Source organism: Coregonus lavaretus (assembly GCF_964263955.1).
Source record: "Coregonus lavaretus genome assembly, chromosome: 12".
NCBI lineage: Eukaryota > Metazoa > Chordata > Actinopteri > Salmoniformes > Salmonidae > Coregonus > Coregonus lavaretus.
This window is the reverse complement of record NC_139999.1, coordinates 14114212-14136950: the sequence shown is the minus strand read 5'-3', so window position 1 is coordinate 14136950 and position 22739 is coordinate 14114212. Positions and strand designations below refer to the sequence as shown.

The following is a 22739-nucleotide window of genomic DNA, read 5'->3' as shown; positions in this document are numbered from 1 at the left end:
GGATGCCGAGCAGTTGCCATACCAGGCGGTGATGCAACTGGTCAGGATGCTCTCGAAGGTGCAGTTGTAGAACTTTTTGAGGATCTGGGGACACATGCCAAATATTTTCTGTCTCCTGAGGGGGAAAAGGCGTTGTCGTGCCCTTTTCACAACTTTCTTGGTGTGTTTGGACCATGATAGTTTGTTGGTGATGTGGACACTGAGGAACTTCAAACTCTTGACCCGCTCCACTACAGCCCCGTCGATGTGAATGGGTGCGTGTTCGGCCCTCCTTTTCCTGTAGTCCATGATCATCTCCTTTGTCTTGCTCATGTTGAGGTAGAGGTTGTTGTCCTGGCACCACACTGCCAAGTCTCTGACCTCCTCCCTATAGGCTGTCTCATCATTGTCGGTGATCAGGCCTACCACCGTTGTGTCGTCAGTAAACTTAATGATGGTGTTGGAGTCGTGCTTGGCCACGCAGTCGTGGGTGAACAGGGAGTACAGGAGGGGACTAAGCACTCACCCCTGAGGGGCCCCCGTGTTGAGGATCAGCGTATGTGTTGTTGGCTACCCTTACCACCTGGGGCGGCCCGTCAGGAAGTCCAAGGATCTAGTTGCAGAGGGAGGTGTTTAGTCCCAGGGTCCTTAACTTAGTGATGAGCTTTGAGGGCACTATGGTGTTGAACACTGAGCTGTAGTCAATGAACAGCATTCTCACATAGGTGTTCCTTTTGTCCAGAGGTGTTCCTTTTGTTCCTTCTGTATGTAAATCCGAGACGCTCCATTTAGTATGATATGTTACGTTTCGTATGGTATTTATTAATTTGTGGATGTCCATCATCCATTTCGTATGATATGTTACGAATTACAATTCGTATGATATGTTACGAATTTGCAACACGTACAATATGTTACGAATTTGCAAAACATACTTTATGTTACGAATTCTCAAAAACGTATGATATGCTACGAATTCTAGCTAGGTGGCTAACGTTAGGGTTTAAGGTTAGGGGTCAGGGTTAAGGTTAGGGTGATGGGAAGGGTTAGCTAAAGGGGTTAGAGTTAGGGGGAGGGTTAGCTAAAAGGGTTAGGGTTAGGGAAAGGGTTAGCTAACATGGTAAGCAGTTGCAAAGTAGCTAAAAAGTAGGTAGTGAGCAGGTAGTGTCTTTCACTTACAAAAAAACTGAACAAGGTTGTCTCCCACAATGCTTTGGTTCTGACTTCAAGTTGCAGTTGATGAAGAGCAACTGCAGACATTTTCAGTCGAATGCAATTTCTACATTTTTTTATACCCATAACGCAACACACTTTGAAAGGCGCTGGCCAACGTTGGTCAACACCTTTAAAAAAGTGATCTGCTCGAATGCGCCCAATGATAATTCACACACTTTGCATGGAAATGATACCACACATGGTTTATGCACAGATTTGTGCCTATGCGTGATTAAGAAATGAGGCCCCTGGTCTGCCCTTGAAAGCCTATGTAAATTTGAATCACCAGAATGGCCAAAATGAAATTAGATGTCTGTTTTGGGCTCTACAGTCGTGGTCAAAGGTTTTGAGAATGACACAAGTATTGGTCTTCACAAAGTTCGCTACTTCAGTGTTATGAGATATTTTTGTCAGATGTTACTATGGTATACTGAAGTATAATTACAAGCAGTGTCAAAGGCTTTTATTGACAATTACATTAAGTTTAGGCAAAGAGTCAATATTTGCAGTGTTGACCCTTCTTTTTCAAGACCTCTGCAATCCGCCCTGGCATGCTGTCAATTAACTTCTGGGCCACATCCTGACTGATGGCAGCCCATTCTTGCATAATCAATGCTTGGAGTTTGTCAGAATTTGTGGGTTTTTGTTTGTCCACCCGCCTCTTGAGGATCGACCACATGTTCTCAATGGGATTAAGGTCTGGGGAGTTTCCTGGCCATGGACCCAACACTTCGATGTTTTGTTCCTCGAGCCACTTAGTTATCACTTTTGCCTTATGGCAAGGTGCTCCATCATGCTGGAAAAGGCATTGGTCGTCACCAAACTGTTCTTGGATGGTTGGGAGAAGTTGCTCTCGGAGGATGTGTTGGTACCATTCTTTATTCATGGCTGTGTTCTTAGGCAAAATTGTGAGTGAGCCCACTCCCTTGGCTGAGAAGCAACCCCACACATGAATAGTCTCAGGATGCTTTACTGTTGGCATGACACAGGACTGATGGTAGCGCTCACCTTGTCTTCTCCGGACAAGGGGTTTTCCGGATGCCCTAAACAATCGGAAAGGGGATTCATCAGAGAAAATTACTTTACCCTAGTCCTCAGCAGTCCAATCCCTGTACCTTTTGCAGAATATCAGTCTGTCCCTGATGTTTTTCCTGGAGAGAAGTGGCTTCTTTGCTGCCCTTCTTGACACCAGGCCATCCTCCAAAAGTATTTGCCTCACTGTGCGTGCAGATGCACTCGCACCTACCTGCTGCCATTCCTGAGCAAGCTCTGCACTGGTGGTGCCCCGATCCCGCAGCTGAATCAAGTTTAGGAGACGGTCCTGGCGCTTGCTGGACTTTCTTGGGCGCCCTGATGCCTTCTTCACAACAATTGAACCTCTCTCCTTGAAGTTCTTGATGATCCGATAAATGGTTGATTTAGGTGCAATCTTGCTAGCAATATCCTTGCCTGTGAAGCCCTTTTTGTTTCCTTGCAGGTAACCATGGTTAACAGAGGAAGAACAATGATTTCAAGCACCACCCTCCTTTTAAAGCTTCCAGTCTGTTATTCTAACTCAATCAGCATGACAGAGTGATCTCCAGCCTTGTCCTCGTCAACACTCTCACCTGTGTTAACAAGAGAATCACTGACATGATGGCAGCTGGTCATTTTGTGGCAGGGCTGAAATGCAGTGGAAATGTTTTTTTGGGATTAAGTTCATTTTCATGGCAAAGAGGGACTTTGCAATTAATTGCAATTCATCTGATCACTCTTCATGACATTCTGGAGTATATGCAAATTGTCATCATCAAAACTGAGGCAGCAGACTTTGTAAAAATTTGTATTTGTGTCATTCTCAAAACTTTTGAACACGACTGTAAAATGTGTTTATTATGATGAAGTTCAATCCCAACTATGAATTATTTTAAAGTTTGCTACAAATCGAGATATTTAATTAAATAGTGAGCCATTCTGACTACATTTGTCATCACGCACGATCACGTGCTGACACAGTCAAATCACGGGCCGGCATGCTACGAGGAGGCTCCCGGTTGACTGTCTCAGGTAGGATGAAAACAACGACATCCGCCATGATTCTTTGCTAGTTACATTCACTTTCACCATGATCTTTAGCGATTTCTTTGGTGCAATTCAACTCCATTCAGCAATATGGCGTGCTTCAAATTCAAATACTTCCCGCTTCATGAGGCATCGGTAGTTTTCCATAGGAATACATGGATGATCTCCATGCTATCACTAGCTACTGGTTTTAATGTCTATGTGTTAAACCCAAAGAGAGCAAAGTTAACAGTGTCAAATTTTCTTGTTTAAATTGGCATTGAAAACAAATGTTTACCTCATCCCCTGATAAGGCAGACTGGCTGTGTGTAGAATGCCGGCAGCGTGAGCACCTAAAGAAGAAAAAACCTATCACTTCTGTTTCATCTCTCTAACCTCCCCCATCTATCCCTCCTTCCCTCCTCTGTCTTCCGATCAGGGAGCAACAGGTGGCAGTCAGCGTGCTCATTACTGTGGCGCTCTCTGGTGTAACTGTTGAAGAACAGGTTTGAATGTTGATTGAGGAGGGTTAAAGGCAGGAACATGTACATTGGGAATGCTTAGGCCTCAATGAATGACGGTTACGGTTATGGAGAGGACAGCTTCTACTTTGTCTTAAATAGAAAGATTCAGGAATACTTTGTTATCATGACTCACAATCTTACTCTACCTGTCAAGGCTTCACTATTTTCCTATCCACTCAATTCAGGTTAGTATTTATGGTCTCATATCCTCTCAATACAGGTTATTATTTATGGTCTCATATCCTCTCAATACAGGTTATTATTTATGGTCTCATATCCTCTCAATACAGGTTATTATTTATGTTCTCATATCTTCTCAATACAGGTTATTACTTATGGTCTCATAACCTCTCAATACAGGTTATTATTTATGGTCTCATAACCTCTCAATACAGGTTATTATTTATGGTCTCATATCCTCTCAATACAGGTTATTATTTATGGTCTCATAACCTCTCAATACAGGTTATTATTTATGGTCTCATATCCTCTCAATACAGGTTATTATTTATGGTCTCATAACCTCTCAATACAGGTTATGAGTTATGGTCTCTTATACTGAAAAGCAAACCTTGACCCTGGAAGTTGGCTGTATTAAACATGCTGCCTGTGTGGCCAATGCCATTATGCCAAGCCGTCTTTGGGAGAAGTATAGTGAACATAGTCCCCACATCAGTCTGTGTGTTTAGGTGTTTTGAATGACTATGTGCCTCTCTGCCACTTACCGTCTTAGATCATTACATAATTTACTCTGTGGTGCTTCTTTGGGATCAGTGGTGAAAAAAGTAGCCAATTGTCATACTTTAGTGAAAGTAAAGATTCTTTAATAGAAAATTACTCCAGTAAAAGTCAGTCACCCAGTAAAATACTTGTTCAGTAAAAGTCTAAAAGTATTTGGTTTTAAAATATACTTAAGTATCAAAAGTAAATGTAGTTGCTCAAATATACTTAAGTATCAAAAATTCCTTATATTAAGCAAACCAGACGGCACAATTTTCATGTTTTTATTTTATTTATTTATGGATAGCCAGGGGCACACTCCAACACTCAGACATCAATTACAAACGAAGCATTTGCATTTAGTGAGTCCGCCAGATCAGAGGCAATATGACCAGAGATGTTCTCTTGATAAGTGTGTGAATTGGACCATTTTCCTGTCCTGCTAAGCATTCAAAATGTAACGAGTACTTTTGGGTGTCAGGGAAAATGTATGGAGTAAAAAGTTAATTATTCTATTTTGGAATGTAGTGAAGTAAAAGTAAAAGTAGTCAAAAATATTAATAGTAAAGTAAAATACAAATACCCCCAAAAACTACTTAAGTGGTACTTTAAAGTATTTTTACCTAAGTACTTTAATCCACTGTTTGGGATAACAATGTTGCTCTTCCTAGGATTTTACAATAAGTCACAGTGTCATCTTGTGGCAATTCAATATAACTGCATCTCTGACCCAACCTTTGGTTAAAGTCTTTAGTCCTGATTTGTGTGTGTGCATGTGTGTGTGTGTCCCACAGCTATGAAGTCTGACCGTAAGCGTCTGAAGGTGGAGAAGGCAGACCTGGTGAACCAGATGCAGCAGCTGTACACCACACTGGAGAGCCGGGAGGAGCAGCTCCGAGACTTCATACGCAACTACGACCAGCACCAAAAGGTACAGTGCACTCAACAACGACCAGCACAAAAAAGTATACTCACATTTACGCTCAACAACGACCAGCAGTGGTGGAAAAAGTACCCAATTGTAATACTTTAGTAAAAGTAAAGATACCTTAATAGAAAATGACTCAAGTAAAAGTGAAAGTCACCCAGTAGAGTTCTACTTGAGTAAAAGTCTAAAAGTATTTGGTTTTAAATATACTTAAGTATCAAAAGTAAATGTAATTGCTAAAATATACTTAAGTATCAAAGGTAAAAGTATAAGTATAAATAATTTCAATTTCCTTATATTAAGCAAACCAGATGGCACTATTTTCTTGTTTTTTTATTTACGGATAGCCAGGGGCACACTCCAACACTCAGACATAATTTATAAACAAAGCATATGTGTTTAGTGAGTCCACCAGATCAGAGGCAGTAGGGATGACCAGGGATGTTCTCTTGATAAGTGCGTGAATTTTCCTGTCCTGCTAAGCACTACTTTTGGGTGTCAGGGCAAATGTATGGAGTAAAAAGTACATTATTTTCTTTTGGAATGTAGTGAATTAAAAGTTGTAAAAAATATAAATAGTGAAGTAAAGTACAGATACCCCAAAAAACTACTTAAGTAGTATTTTAAAGTATTTTTACTTAAGTACTTTACACCACTGATGACCAGCACCAAAAGGTACACTCACATTTATGCTCAACTATGACCAGCACCAAAAGGTACACTCACATTTACGTTCAACTATGACCAGCACCAAAAGGTACACTCACGTTTACTCTCAATTACGACCAGCACCAAAATGTACAATACATAATAATGATAATAATAATATGCCATTTAGCAGACGCTTTTATCCAAAGCGACTTACAGTCATGCGTGCATACATTTTTTTTTTGTGTGTATGGGTGGTCCCGGGGATCGAACCCACTACCTTGGCGTTACAAGCGCCGTGCTCTACCAGCTGAGCTACAGAGGACCACACTACACAGTAGACAGATCCACTCCAAATAGTTTGAAATAGTATAACTAACACACCGGGGCTTCATCGAGTAGTCATATGCCTACACGCTGGTTTGAGGCAGTGCTGGGAGTGTTGTTAGCTAATATCCACTTCCCGACGTACCAGTTAGCCTTGAGCTAGCCTCGAGCCAGGCCCATCTCCCGGCTATCTACCTCTCTGTCAACCGGACGGGACCTCCTAGTGTCGACACGGAGCCCCGCCGATCCATCACGTCTGGTCTGCCGACGTAATCGTCTGATGTGGTTTCAACAGGCTTCCCGTTGCGACGACCATGAAGATCAATCTGCTAGCCCCAGCCCGCTAGCATGCGCAATCAACAGCCGTGCCTCCTGCTCGCCTGTGCTTTAGCAGCCTACGATCTGCTCCCGGACTTACTTAGTGCTGTTCACTGGACCTTATGATCACTCAGCTACACAGCTAATGCCTGCTGGACTGTTCCTTTACACGGTACCCCATCCTGTTGATCTGTTTAGCCTCAGCCCAAACTTTCGTCGCCATTACCAGTTGTTGTCTTAGCCCTCTCGAATCTGTGATTGCGTTATGCCTCTCTCCCATGTCAATATGCCTATTGCTGTTTGGGTTAGTTCCTATTATACCATTTCACTGTAGAGCCCCAAGTTCAGCTCAACCAGCCTCAGAGAGCTCCTTTGTTCCACCCCCCATACACGCGGAGACCGGCTCAATCGGTACCTCCTGTGATGCTATCTCTTTCATAGTTACCCAATGCTTAGGTGTACCGCCACTGTACTCATATCCTTCCATATCCTTGTCTATACATAATGCCCTGAATCTATTCTACAACGCCCGGAAATCTGCCCCCTTTCTCTGTACCCAACCCACTAGAAGCCTTTAGCCATATCCTTATTATATTCCTCCTCTGTTCCTCTGGCGATGTAGAGGTTAACCCAGGCCCTGTAGCCCCCAGTATCACTCCTACCCCACAGGCGCTATCATTTGTTGACTTCTGTAACCGTAAAAGCCTTGGTTTCTTGCATATTAACATCAAAGGTCTCCTCCCCAAGTTTGAGTTATTCACTGCGTTAGCACACTCTGCCAACCCTGATGTTCTAGCAGTGTCTAAATCTTGGCTTAGGAAGGCCACCAAAAATTCAGAAATGTCCATTCCGAACTACAACATTTTCCGTCTAGATAGAACTGCCAAAGGGGGCGGAGTTAGCCTGCAGAGCTCTATCATACTATACAGGTCTGTGCCTAAACAGTTTGAGCTTCTACTTCTAAAAATCCACCTTTCCAGAAATAAGTCTCTCACTGTTGCCGCTTGCTACAGACCCCCCTCAGCCCCCAGTTGTGCCCTGGACACCATATGTGAATTGCTTGCCCCCCATCTATCCTCAGAGTTCGTACTGCTTGGTGACCTAAACTGGGATATGCTTAACACCCCGGCCATCCTACAATCTAAACTAGATGCCCTCAATCTCAAACAAATTATCAAGGAACCTACCAGGTACAACCCTAAATCCGTAAACATGGGCACCCTCATAGATATCATCCTGACTAATTTACCCTCTAAATACACCTCCGCTGTCTTCAACCAGGATCTCAGCGATCACTGCCTCATTGCCTGCGTCCGTAATGGGTCCGCGGTCAAACGTCCACCCCTCATCACTGTCAAATGCTCCCTAAAACACTTCAGCGAGCAGGCCTTTCTAATTGTCCTGGCCCGGGTATCCTGGATGGATATTGACCTCATTCCGTCAGTAGAGGATGCCTGGAATTTCTTCAAAAGTGCTTTCCTCTCCATCTTAAATAAGCATGCCCCATTCAAAAAATTCAGAACTAAGAACAGATATAGCCCCTGGTTCACTCCAGACTTGACTGCCCTTGACCAGCACAAAAACATTGTGTGGCGTACTGCATTAGCATCGAACAGCCCCCGCGATATGCAACTTTTCAGGGAAGTCAGGAACCAATATACACAATCAGTTAGGAAAGCAAATGCTAGCTTTTTCAAACAGAAATTTGCATCCTGTAGCTCTAACTCCAAACAGTTTTGGGACACTGTAAAGTCCATGGAGAATAAGTGCACCTCCTCCCAGCTACCCACTGCACTGAGGCTAGGAAACACTGTCACCACCGATAAATCTACGATAATCAAGAATTTCAATAAGCATTTTGCTACGGCTGGCCATGCTTTCCACCTGGCTACCCCTACCCCGGCCACCAGCTCTGCACACTCCGCTGCAACCCCCCCCCCCCCCGCTTCTCCTTCACCCAAATTCAAATAGCTGATGTCCTGAAAGAGTTGCTAAATCTGGACCCCTACAAATCAGCTGGGCTAGACAATCTGGACCCCTTCTTTCTAAAATTAGCCGCGGAAATTGTCCCAACCCCTATTACTAGCCTGTTCAACCTCTCTTTCGTATCGTCTGAGATCCCCAGAGATTGGAAAGCTGCCGCGGTCATCCCCCTCTTCAAAGGGGGTGACACTCTTGATCCAAACTGTTACAGACCTATATCCATCCTGCCCTGCCTTTCAAAAGTATTTGAAAGCCTATTTAACAAACAGATCACCGACCATTTTGAATCCCACCGTACTTTCTCCGCTATGCAATCTGGTTTTCCGAGCTGGTCATGGGTGCACCTCAGCCACGCTCAAGGTCCTAAATGATATAATAACCGCGATCGATAAAAGACAGTACTGTGCAGCCGTCTTCATCAACCTGGCCAAGGCTTTTGACTCTGTCAATCAACGCATTCTTATTGGCAGACTAAATAGCCTTGGTTTCTCAAATGACTGCCTTGCCTGGTTCACCAACTACTTCTCAGATAGAGTTCAATGTGTCAAATCGGAGGGCCTGTTGTCTGGACCTCTGGCAGTCTCTATGGGGGTGCCACAGGGTTCAATTCTCGGGCAGACTCTATTCTCTGTGTATATCAATGATATCGCTCTTGCGGCTGGTGACTCTCAGATCCACCTCTATGCAGACGACACCATTTTGTATACATCTGGCCCTTCATTGGACACTGTGTTAACAAACCTCCAAATGAGCTTCAATGCCATATAACACTCCTTCCATGGCCTACAACTGCTCTTAAACGCTAGTAAAACTAAATGCATGCTCTTCAATCGAACGCTGCTTGCACCCGCCCGCCCGACTAGAATCACTACTCTCGACTGGTCTGACTTAGAATATGTGGACAACTACAAATACTTTGGTGTCTGGTTAGACCGTAAACTCTCCTTCCAGACTCACATTAAGCATCTCCAATCCAAAGTTAAATCTAGAATTGGCTTCCTATTTCGCAAACAAAGCCTCCTTCACTCATGCTGCTAAACATGCCCTCGTAAAACTGACTATCCTACCGATCCTTGACTTTGGCGATGTCATTTACAAAATAGCTTCCAACACTCTACTCAGCAAATTGGATGTAGTCTATCACAGTGCCATCCGTTTTGTCACCAAAGCCCCATATACTTCCCACCATTGTGACCTGTACGTTCTCGTTGGCTGGCCCTGACTACATATTCGTCGCCAAACCCACTGGCTCCAGGTCATCTATAAATCACTTCTAGGCAAATCCCCGCCTTATCTTAGATCATTGGTCACCATAGCAACACCCACCCGTAGTATGTGTTCCAGCAAGTATATCTCACTGGTCATCCCCAAAGCCAACACCTCCTTTGGCCGCCTTTCCTTCCAGTTCTCTGCTGCAAATGACTGGAACGAACTGCAAAAATCTCTGAAGCTGGAGACACTTATCTCCCTCACTATCTTTAAGCATCAGTTGTCAGAGCAGCTTACCGGTCACTGCACCTGTACACAGCCCATTGGTAATTAGCCCACCCAACTACCTCATCCCCATATTGTTATTTACATTGTTATTTATTTTGCTAATTTGCACCCCAGTATCTCTATTTGCACATCATCTTCTGCACATCTATCACTCCAGTGTTAATACTAAATTGTAATTATTTTGCACTATGGCCTATTTATTGCCTTACCTCCATAACTTACTACATTTGCACACACTGTATATAGATTTTCTATTGGGTTATTGACTGTACGCTTTGTTTTTGTTTATTCCATATTTAACTCTGTGTTGTTGTTGTTTTTATCGCACTGCTTTGCTTTATCTTGGCCAGGTCACAGTTGTAAATGAGAACTTGTTCTCAACTGGCTTACCTGGTTAAATAAAGGTTAAATAAATAAATAAATAAAAAAAGATTGACAGTATCTGTGTTCTGTACTGTAGGAGAGTGAGGATGCGGTGAAGGCCCTGGCTAAGGAGAAGGACCTGCTGGAGAGGGAGAAATGGGATCTGAGGAGGCAGACCAAAGAGGCCACAGAGCAGGCTTGCATCCTGCGCTCTCACATGGACATGAAGGAGAACCGCATCAAAGAGCTGGAGGCTGAACTCACCATGGTGAGACATACACTCACAGGTTTTGCTCCTAATCGGAATTGCTGCATTTTTTGCATTGTTAAGGAGCCCCTTAGAGAGTCTGTTGTCTTGCCTGACTGACAGATATACTCATTATTCAGTCCATGTCCTTAATCCCTCTCCACTGCCAGACAACAGTAGACAGCCAGTCAGACAACAACAGCCAGCCAGCCCACCTCCTCTGTGGGGCTCCTCTAACTCCTCACTACACCCAGCAGCTGATAAGATTTCTCAGAGCTAGAATACCATATCTCTGTCTCTGTCATGTGCTCACAGCCAGAGAATGATGCTAACCTTGATGGAATGATCTGTCCCATCTAATTCCACACGCATTTCAACACACCCTGCAATTCCGAACATGTGCCTATTTTAACACGTGTGGCAGTGCTCCTGTGTGTATACACACTGAGTGTACAAAACATTAAGAACACCTTCCTAATATTGAGTTGCGCCCCCTTTTGCCTTCAGAACAGACTTAATTCGCATGGACTCTACAAGGTGTCGAAAGCGTTCCACAGGGATGTTGGCCGATGTTGACTCCAATGCTTCCCACAGTTGTGTCAAGTTGGCTGGATGTCCTTTGGGTGGTGGACCATTCTTGATACACACGGAAAACTGTTGAGCATGAAAAACCCAGCAGCGTTACAGTTCTTTACTCAAACCACTGCACCTGGCACCTACTACCATACCCCGTTCAAAGGCACTTAAATATTTTGTCTTGCCCATTCACCCTCTGAATGGCACACATACACAATCCATGTCACAAGGCTTAAAAATCCTTCTTTAACCTGACTCCTCCCATTCATCTGCACTGATTGAAGTGGGTTTAACAGGTGACATCAATAAGGGATCATAGCTTTCGCTTGGATTCACCTGGTCAGTCTATGTCACGGAAAGAGCAGGTGTTCCTAATGTTTTGTATCCTCAGTGTATGTGTTTATGATGCATCAGTGCATACATGCCTCCAAGCATGTACTGTATGTGTCTGTACCACTGTATCTTACCGCCCTGTGTGTGTGTATTTATGGCAGGCAAAACAATCCCTGTCCACGCTGACTAAGGATGTGCCGAAGCGCCAGTCCATGGCCATGCCCTCAGAGCCGGTGGTGAACGGCAGTCAGGAGTGGGCGATGCAGGGAGACCTGCCCCTCACCGCTGCCATCCGCCAGAGCCAACAGACACTCTACCACGGACACACTGTGGACCGCCAGGGTAGGCAGTGGTGTAAAGTACTTAAGTAAAAATACTTTAAAGTATTACTTAAGTAATACTATTTATATTATATATTTATATTATATACTATATATATGATTGCTGAGTGTTGAAGTGTCCCCCTGGCTATCCGTAAATTAAAAATATATACACTACCATTCAAAAGTTTGTGGTCACTTAGAAATGTCCTTGTTTTCGAAAGAAAAGCAAATATTTTGTCAGTTAAAATAACATCAAATTGATCAGAAATACAGTGTAGACATAGTAATGTTATAAATGGCTATTGTAGCTGGAAACGGCTGATTTTTTTAATGGAATATCTACAAAGGCGTACAGAGGCCCACTATCAGCAACCATCAGTCCTGTGTTCCAATGGCACGTTGTGCTTGCTAATCCAAGTTTATCATTTTAAAAGGCTAATTGATCATTAGAAAACCCTTTTGCAATTATGTTAGCACAGCAAAACACCAGTCTCAACGTCAACAGTGAAGAGGTGACCTTCGGAGTTGCAAAGGAAAAAGCCATATCTCAGACTGGCCAATAAAAAGAAAAGATGAAGATGGGCAGTCTGAGAGATGGCTTTTTCTTTGCAACTCTGCCTAGAAGGTCAGCATCCCGGAGTTGCCTCTTCACTGTTGACGTTGAGACTGGTGTTTTGCAGGTACTATTTAATGAAGCTGCCAGCTGAGGACCTGTGAGGCGTCTGTTTCTCAAACTAGACACTCTAATGTATTTGTCCTCTTGCTCAGTTGTGCACCGAGGCCTCCCACTCCTCTTTCTATTCTGGTTAGAGCCAGTTTGCGCTGCTCTGTGAAGGGAGTAGTACACAGTGTTGTACGAGATCTTCAGTTTCTTGGCAATTTCTCGCATGGAATAGCCTTCATTTCTCAGAACAAGAATAGACTGACGAGTTTCAGAAGAATGTTCTTTGTTTCTGGCCATTTTGAGGCTGTAATCGAACCCACAATTGCTGATGCTCCAGATACTCAACTAGTCTCAAGAAGTCCAGTTTTATTGCTTCTTTAATCAGCACAACAGTTTTCAGCTGTGCTAACATAATTGCAAAAAGGTTTTCTAATGATCAATTAGCCTTTTAAAATGATAAACTTGGATTAGCAAACATTGGAACACAGGACTGATGGTTGCTGATAATGGGCCTCTGTACGCCTATGTAGATATTCCATAAAAAATCAGCCGTTTCCAGCTACAATAGCCATTTACAACATTAACAATGTCTACACTGTATTTCTGATCAATTTGATGCTATTTTAATGGACAAAAAATGTGCTTTTCTTTCGAAAACAACGACATTTCTAAGTGACCCCAAACTTTTGAACGGTAGTGTTTATATAATGGTGCTGTCTCGTTTGCTTAATATAAGACATTTGAAATGATTTATACTTTTACTTTTGATACTTAAGTATATTTAAAACCAAATACTTTTAGACTTTTACTCAAGTAGTATTTTACTGGGTGACTTTTACTTTTACTTGAGTCATTTTATATTAAGGTATCTTTACTTTTACTCAAGTATGACAATTAGGTACTTTTTCCACCACTGAGGGTAGGGTCACCTCTGTCTGTCTGTCTGTCTCTGCTTCTGCCTCTGTCTCTAATATAGATATAATAATATATGCCATTTAGCAGATGCTTTTTATCCAAAGCAACTTCCAGTCATGCATGTATACATTTTAAGTATGGGTGGTCCCAGGAACCGAACCTACCTGGTGTTGCAAGCACCTTGCTCTATCAACTGAGCTACAGAGGACCAATCTCTCTCGCACACACACACAAACAGCACAACCATTACTGTATTGAGGAGTCAGTGGCTCAGTGTGAGGTGACTAATGTGTGTGGACTAATGTCTCCTCTCCAGCGGTGGTCAGGATCAGTCCCTGTCACTCCCGCCAGCCCTCTACCATCTCAGACGCGTCGGCGGCTGACGGGGATCGGTCGTCCACCCCCAGTGACATCAACTCCCCCCGCCACCGGACACACTCTCTCTGTAATGTAAGAGCTGCCTGGCCCCCCCGACCAAGTAATCACACCTCCGCAATTCTCTATAAGTACCTTTACTCTTCTTTGTTCGGTCTGTTTGTCTGTCTGTCTTTACCTGCTCTTTCAGTTGGTTTAGTTATGTTGTAGTATTGGTTACTGTAGTTCTGTGATTGAATCTGCAAATCGTTTGTGTTGACTAACCTGAATGTCTGTCTGTCCTCTGCACTCTCTTTCTCTGTCCTACTCCCCTCTGCCCCTTTTTCGCCCTCTCCTCCTGCCCCCCTCTCTCTCTCTCTCTCTCTCTCTCTCTCTCTCTCTCTCTCTCTCTTTCCTCCTGCCCTCACTCTCTCTCCTACTGCCCCCCCCCCTCTCTCTCCTCCTACCCTCTCCTTCCCCTGGCCTAGTCTATGGAGGACCTGGAGGACCAGAAGCGTAAGACTAAGAAGAAGGAGAAGATGAGTCTGGGCTCCCTCTCCCGGGTGTTTGCTCGGGGCAAGCAGCGCAAGTCAATGGACCCGGGCCTGTTTGATGGTACATCCATCCCTGATTATTACATAGAGGAGGATGCCGACTGGTGATGGTGTGTGTGGGTCTGGTTGTGTGCATGCAGATGTGCGTGTGTGTCTCTGTCTGTCTGTCTGTCTGTGTGTGTGTGTGTCTGTCTGTCTGTCTGTCTGTCTGTCTGTCTGTCTGTCTGTCTGTCTGTCTGTGTGTGTGTGTGTGTGTGTCTCTGTCTGTCTGTCTGTCTGTGTGTGTGTGTGTCTGTCTGTCTGTCTGTCTGTCTGTGTGTGTGTGTGTGTGTGTGTGTGTGTGTGTGTGTGTGTGTGTGTGTGTGTGTGTGTGTGTGTGTGTGTGACCATGTGCATGTGTGCGGGTGTGTTGCCGTGTGTGCCCAAAAGAAAAACCTGAAAGACAACTGGTACCCCCAGAAAATGTATATTATCCTCAAAAATGTATGTATGTAAATTAAATATATATTTATAGATGTACATGTATGCATATGTATATATGTTTACATGCATATAAATATATACATGAGATTATTATGTGTAAACATGTTTATGCTGTGTAATCTTTTATTTATCTTAATATATATGTGTTTTTTATAACTGGAGACATGAAGGACTGGTGTGAATATGTAAATAGTAGTAATTGAGCACCTAGTGTTTGTAAATGTCTTTTGTCTGATAACGGTTTTATTTCATAGTTGCTTTTATCATACTTTTTTATTTAGAATTTTCCCATCCCCAGTCTTATTTGGCCAATTATTTACATTGTCATGAAGATATGAATGAGGAATAACCCTCCACATTGTGAATGGAAAATAAACACACCAGTGGTATCCATTAGTAATCAACATTGAAGTCTATGGAACGACCATGTTTCTTATAGTGAAACTGAAAGAAAATAATAATAATATGACAATCAGAAGGACATTTGATATTCTACTGAACAATGGACCAGTTAGTTGACTATTTCAGAAACGTCCCACTATACAGCCACAGTAAGGAGTCTGACCAGCCTTTTGTTGTGACCCTGTAGTGTAGAACAAGTGAAACTACTACAGCTGGGGGGAGCAGGTCTTATTGCTTATTCTGTCATAATGGATAAAAGGAGAGGAGCCCATTGGGCAGCATCGGCGAATAGGATAGCCTCATATAGGATGATGCTGTGAGTACCAGAGTGTCTGATGTGAATAGTGTGTTTTGTCTAGATACAGGTTTAGGAGTATGGGAATGTTAGATAGGTAGAGGAGTGATATGTGTTTGTTTGTGTAGGCCTCCTGCTCTGTTCTACCCATGCTGAATGTTTCAGATAGACACTGACCTTTTCAATCGGATCAATTGTTAAAGAATTACGGTACCCTGCCAGGCCGGTAGATGTGTTAAATCGATCCATATACATTTCTCACTGAAAGCTGAAAACCAAAATAAGGTTAAAAAAACAATGGTAGCAAACTATTTAAAACACACAAAATGATCAATGTATCTGATTATCACACACACACAGTTTGAAAGCATTTTAAAGTGCCAAAGGTTCAAGTTTAATCTTTAACAAAATAGAGTCAGAGTAGATGTGGGTCACTGCCTTGTAAGATCGCTTTTGTCCTTATTGAGTTTAAAAACGGACAACTATCTAACATGTGCCAACGGTAAGCATAGGACTGTGCAGTAAAGCCCCTGCATGATTACATGTGCTGCTTTGGTTAGGAATCCATTAGTTAGCAGTGATATTAACAACCTAAAGCATCCTCATATTCCCTAACCCCCCAGAACATAACCCCATTCCCATTTTTCATTATCTTGCATCATTCTGGATGCAATGACAGTTTTTAGTTTTGCTCTTTACCATACAACCCTCCTCATTTTTTACATTTGTGATTATGACGATAATCTGTTTCATGTTTTGTAATTTAGGAGATGTTGCATAAAAGAGTAAATCTTTCAAAGTATTTTATTTAAAGAACAAGAAGTAACTTCAAGGGTAAGATAACCTGACCTGTCTTCAACTTTTGACAGTGGATGAGGAGGAGCTTTAACATCTTAAAAAATGAATATGATAAATGATTCAAATAAAATCTTATTTTAAAATGAAACCAGCAACTAAATATCCATGTGGCGTTATTCTGTTCCATGTGTAATCTGTTCTTGTGTCCCGCTCCCTTTCAGGGGGCATGTTGTCATGTTGGATGGTGAATCCCTCCCTCCCCAGAAAATAACTCCTCATATGTGAATTACCAAGTGTCTGTTTCCACACTGTGGGGATCATTCATAAAACTATACTCCTGAAGGAAAATGACCTCCTGCGCTGTCTTTTGAAAACCTACTGAAAACTTATGAGGGATTGTATTTATGTAGGCCTCACTCTCAGCATGTGAAAAAGGCAGAAGACACACTCGCTAATCATCCTGGATTTTGCAGCTTACTTATTTGTTTAAGTCTTGGAAAAACAGGTGGTAAATTCACAGCAGCAGTTGGTTTTATGAATAATGTGTCCCATGTGTTTCAACGTGTCTCAATCTCTAATATTTGCCTATAGTGCCTAAAAAATCCCTCCATCCCCACAAGATCATTCAAACACAACCATTCAAATGCAAACCTTAACCCAACTCACACAGTATTTACTGAACACTAGAACCAAAAAAAAAGGTCTCTGTCTATGAAATGCGTACTAATAGTTTCCATTGTACCATGTAAAAATGTTTTCCTGGATTTGTCAGTGCTTGAGTCACCTGCCCAGATGTAGCACCTGTTCTCAGTTTGTAATATACATTGTAGTGTGATGAGTTATTCAGTAATGTCATCATAATATGGCATCTAATCAGTACTCTGTCAGATAATAGAGACCTCAATAATACTCTGCTGTGGTGAATTACTCTGGTGCCATCTAATGGCTGCATAGAGCAGTGTCTGACTGTTCATACTAGTCCCAAAGCTGTTTTACGCTTTCTTGGTCCTGTCTCATGTGTGAGACCCTCTGTCATTCAATCGCTAATACTGCTGTCATGAAATGGCATTTGATGTTAGCTGCGGGGGGGACATCATTCCAGGTTGATGAGTTGCCCAACAATCAGATGGGTTTCAGTAGACGGTAAATATTGTAGCCATGTTAACATGTTTCAGAGGGATGTTAGTAATATCCTAGGTATGCAGTGATATATCTTCCTGCCTTTTCTACAGTTAAAGGCCCAATGCAGCCATTTTTATATCAATATCAAATCATTTCTGGGTAACAATTAAGTACCTTACTTTAATAGATTTCCATTAAAATTGGCAAAAGTATCTTTCTATCAAAAAACTATTTTTAAAAGCAATAATTTTGCTGGGACTGTCTGGGAGTGGTCTGCGTGGGGAGGGGAAAACTGAAAACTAGCTGTTATTGGCAGAGAGGTTTGAAACTCTCTTTGTTATTGGTCTATTAACCAATTTACCGCATGGTGATGTCACCATGGAAAGCCAAAACTCCCGCCCATGCAAATCTGCTGATAAGAAGGTCCTGTGTAGATTGTATTTTCAACCAGCAACCATCAGAAAATAACACTGATCAAAATTGTTCACACTTTTACAGTGTTAGTTTCATCCCCTGTTGCACAATATGATATAAAACACAGGAAAAACTTAATTTTGACTGCACTGGGCCTTTAAATTTGAATTGGATGAGTCATTTTTGCCTCTCAATTCCTTTGACCCCAAACCCCTCCCCTGTCCTGTACTCCTACTTCCCCTGACCAATCCTGACAGACTCTGACAGCCTCTCCAGCCTATCGACACAACAACACAGCCTATCAGACGGAGAGGAGCAGCTGGACCGCCTCCAGCAGGCGGAGCTCACTTGGAACATGCCCATGTCACTGTGGAAGGCAGGGGCAGTACAAGCCTGGCTGGAGGTTGTCATGGCAATGCCCATGTACATCCGTGCTTGTTCGGAAAACGTCAAAAGTGGCAAGGTACGGCCTCTACGCTTCAACATGTAACAAGTGCACATCCACTTTAAGCCTGATTTCAGGACTTGTTTTTACAAAGCCTGTAATGATGGTAACATCATTACTAAGAATCCCTCGTCCTCCCAGAAAAACAGGGATTTCAGCATGCGTTCTTTCCTCATAGCATCTGCATTAAATGTAGTATTCCCTCGTCCATGCTTGCATGCGTGTGTGTGCCTTAGTGTGAGAGTGATTTTCAGTGCAGGTGTATATTGATAAGAAGAGTGCTCTGGGTGGGTGTCCCCTGGCTGCAGGTGCTGCTGGGGCTGACAGACGAGGACCTGGAGCTGGGACTGGGTATCAGTAAGCCCATGCACCGCAGGAAGCTACGCCTCGCCATCGAGGACTATAGGGAGGCAGAGGCTGGCCAGGGGTGAGCTGGAACACACACACACACACACACATACAACACACACACACATACAACACACACACACACACACATTACTAAGTGTGACTTTCTAATCTTTTAGGCTATCAAAGGCTGCAGAAATGGACCATCATTGGGTTGCCAAATCTTGGTTGAGTGACGTCGGGTTGCCACAGTATTCCCAAGCCTTCCAAAATCAACTGGTGGATGGTCGTGTGCTCAAATCCCTCAGCCGACGAGACCTGGAGAGACTCCTGAACATCACCACCCAGTCCCACCAAACCAGCCTGCTCCTGGCCATCCAGCTCCTGCAAATGATCAACTTCAACAAAGAGGTCAGATCTGTAGTCATATTCCCAATACTGTGACATTAGAGTGACCTCTCAGCCTCTCCTCCCTGTGTGCTTGTGTTGGTGTGGTTACAGTAATAACCATACAATAACAGTACTGTATTGTAACTGTATATTAACAGTACTGTATTGTAACCATATAGTAACAGTACTGTATTGTAACCGTATAGTAACAGTACAGTATTGTAACCGAATAGTAACAGTACAGTATTGTAACCGTATAGTAACAGTACAGTATTGTAACCGAATAGTAACAGTACAGTATTGTAACCGTATAGTAACAGTACAGTATTGTAACCGAATAGTAACAGTACAGTATTGTAACCGTATAGTAACAGTACAGTATTGTAACCGTATAGTAACAGTACAGTATTGTAACCGTATAGTAACAGTACAGTATTGTAACCGTATAGTAACAGTACAGTATTGTAACCGTATAGTAACAGTACAGTATTGTAACCGTATAGTAACAGTACTGTATTGTAACCGTATAGTAACAGTACTGTATTGTAACCGTATAGTAACAGTACAGTATTGTAACCGTATAGTAACAGTACAGTATTGTAACCGTATAGTAACAGTACAGTATTGTAACCGTATAGTAACAGTACAGTATTGTAACCGTATAGTAACAGTACAGTATTGTAACCGTATAGTAACAGTACTGTATTGTAACCGTATAGTAACAGTACTGTATTGTAACCGTATAGTAACAGTACAGTATTGTAACCGTATAGTAACAGTACAGTATTGTAACCGTATAGTAACAATACAGTATTGTAACCGAATAGTAACAGTACAGTATTGTAACCGTATAGTAACAGTACAGTATTGTAACCGTATAGTAACAGTACAGTATTGTAACCGTATAGTAACAGTACAGTATTGTAACCATATAGTAACAGTACAGTATTGTAACCGTATAGTAACAGTACAGTATTGTAACCGTATAGTAACAGTACAGTATTGTAACCGTATAGTAACAGTACTGTATTGTAACCGTATAGTAACAGTACTGTATTGTAACCATATAGTAACAGTACAGTATTGTAACCGTATAGTAACAGTACAGTATTGTAACCGTATAGTAACAGTACAGTATTGTAACCGAATAGTAACAGTACAGTATTGTAACCGTATAGTAACAGTACAGTATTGTAACCGTATAGTAACAGTACAGTATTGTAACCGTATAGTAACAGTACAGTATTGTAACCGAATAGTAACAGTACAGTATTGTAACCGTATAGTAACAGTACTGTATTGTAACCGTATAGTAACAGTACTGTATTGTAACCGTATAGTAACAGTACAGTATTGTAACCGTATAGTAACAGTACAGTATTGTAACCGTATAGTAACAGTACAGTATTGTAACCGAATAGTAACAGTACAGTATTGTAACCGTATAGTAACAGTACAGTATTGTAACCGTATAGTAACAGTACAGTATTGTCACCGAATAGTAACAGTACAGTATTGTAACCGTATAGTAACAGTACAGTATTGTAACCGTATAGTAACAGTACAGTATGTGTGTGTTGTTGGTGTGCAGGTGCTGCAGGCTCGCCGGGCCCAGTGTGAGCACCAGAACCAGGACCCCGTGGTTTGGACCTGCCACAGAGTCATGAAGTGGATCAGAGACATAGACCTAAAAGTGTGTCCTTCTCCTAGAACAGAAACATCAGAATAGGATTCCGTTCTGACTGTCTCCATTTTGGGCCAATAGACTGTATACTCTGTTTACATCCTGATAGTGGAGAATTAGTAAAATTGAGACAAGTTGTTTGTTTGCCTCCTCTGTCTAACTAAACATTATGTCCCTATGTCCAGGAGTATGCTGACAGTCTCCATGGCAGGGGAGTCCATGGTGCTGTGCTGGCTCTGGACCCCTCCTTTGATGCAGATGCCATGGGCAGGGCCCTGGGAATCCCCAGCCACAAACACATGCTCCATCGGCACCTATATGAGGAGATGAAGGCTCTCGCCATCCCTGCCAGGTGATTAGTCTTCCTCTATCATTTATGGTTTTAAGCTCTTTAGCAATAGTAATAAGTGGAATGTTTTGTTGATGAAGTGTTTACAGCAGTGAGGTCAATTAAATCTTCCGTCCTTCCTACTACTCCTTGCAGGCAAAGTAGTGTGGAGCAGGATTGTGACGCATTGGGAACACCTCCACAATCACCTTCTGCTGTTAGCCGCTATAACGAGGAGAGTGTGTCCATGAGACGAAGACCAGTTAAGGTAGGAAGAAGCTACTTTAATAACTATTTTATTCAAGAAGACTCATAAATGGCAGTTATTCTAAATTGTACTGCAGATATTCAAACTGAGGCTGTACTTTTCCACTGGGTATAAGCTCTGTTTTGCTTTGTGATTCATTCTTCCTTTCATTTTCCCAGAGTCCTCTAAAGTTCAGCCCAAAGACCGCCATTGGACGGGGCCTTGGTTACCATGGCAGCTGTGGATCTCTGCCCAGAGAGGCGCGGGTGCAGGCTGTGCCCAGGACGAAGGGCAGTCCCATGCACACATACAACAGTGTTGAGATCACCAATGTCTAAGCTATGCAGAGCCACCAAGGATTTCAATGCAGTTTCCATTTAGCCTGAGGTGGATACTGGTGGTTGGACTCAGAACCAACAGAATTGCTGTTTGTTGACAGTCTAAGTTTTCATCTTAATTTTTGGAATTGAAAATCTTTTTCAATTTTAGAGACATTTTCTTTCTTGTTCTACAGTAGATGTCAATAGATCAGTGGACTTAATGCCTTATGTTTGAATAGGCAAAACTATGAACATTTTGTAACATTCTAAATTCCACATTGCAGCACTGGTGGCATGTTTCCTTTCTAAGAATGAACATCACAACATTTCTTTATCTAGACATCTCTTGTAACATACAGTATATCAAGGAACATTACGCTAATAATGAGTTTCCGCATATCAAACAAAAAATATTGACTGTGTAAAGGACAAAGTAACTTCTGGGCATTAAATCAAACCATCCCAAGTCCATGGAGGCTGAAAGTGGTCTGTTCCTGATGTTGATGAAAATGTTGCCATGCGAGGAGGACGCATGGAGGGAGGACCTACACCTGATGTCCTGGTTCTTTGATGTCCATGCCCTGTTTCCTGTATCTCACTGCCTGGCCTGCCTCCCCCTGCAGGGGAGTGATGTTGGCCTGGCCTGCCTGGGTTTCCTGGCTCAAAAGTTGCAGGTGTCTACTAGGAACTTGGACCCTATTCATAGCAGAGCTTTCTCTTTGTTCAAATAGCTCAAATGTGGCTAAGAGGTACAGATCAAAATCAAATCAAATGTTATTTGTCACATGCTTCGTAAACAACAGGTGTAGACTAACAGTGAAATGCTGACTTACAGGTCCGTTTCCAACAATGCAGAGTTAAAGATACATTTATTTAATAAAAATACAGACTACAGTATGATATGTTTGTCATAAATATACTTGACTTTACTGAAAGCAATAAAAGCACTTCACTT

The 22739-nt window shown here is 42.5% G+C and overlaps 1 pseudogene across 1 annotated transcript in view; it reads left to right on the top strand.

Moving 5' to 3' along the window:
* LOC311138098 (kazrin-like) overlaps positions 1-14616 on the top strand; it is a 202355-nt pseudogene extending 187739 nt beyond the window's left edge. Inside the window, exons 6-10 of the transcript in view lie at positions 5273-5409; positions 10640-10810; positions 11860-12040; positions 13917-14078; positions 14443-14616. The product of the transcript in view is annotated as a kazrin-like (transcript). The remainder of the gene's footprint in view (positions 1-5272; positions 5410-10639; positions 10811-11859; positions 12041-13916; positions 14079-14442) is intronic.
* The last annotated feature ends 8123 nt before the right edge of the window (positions 14617-22739 follow it).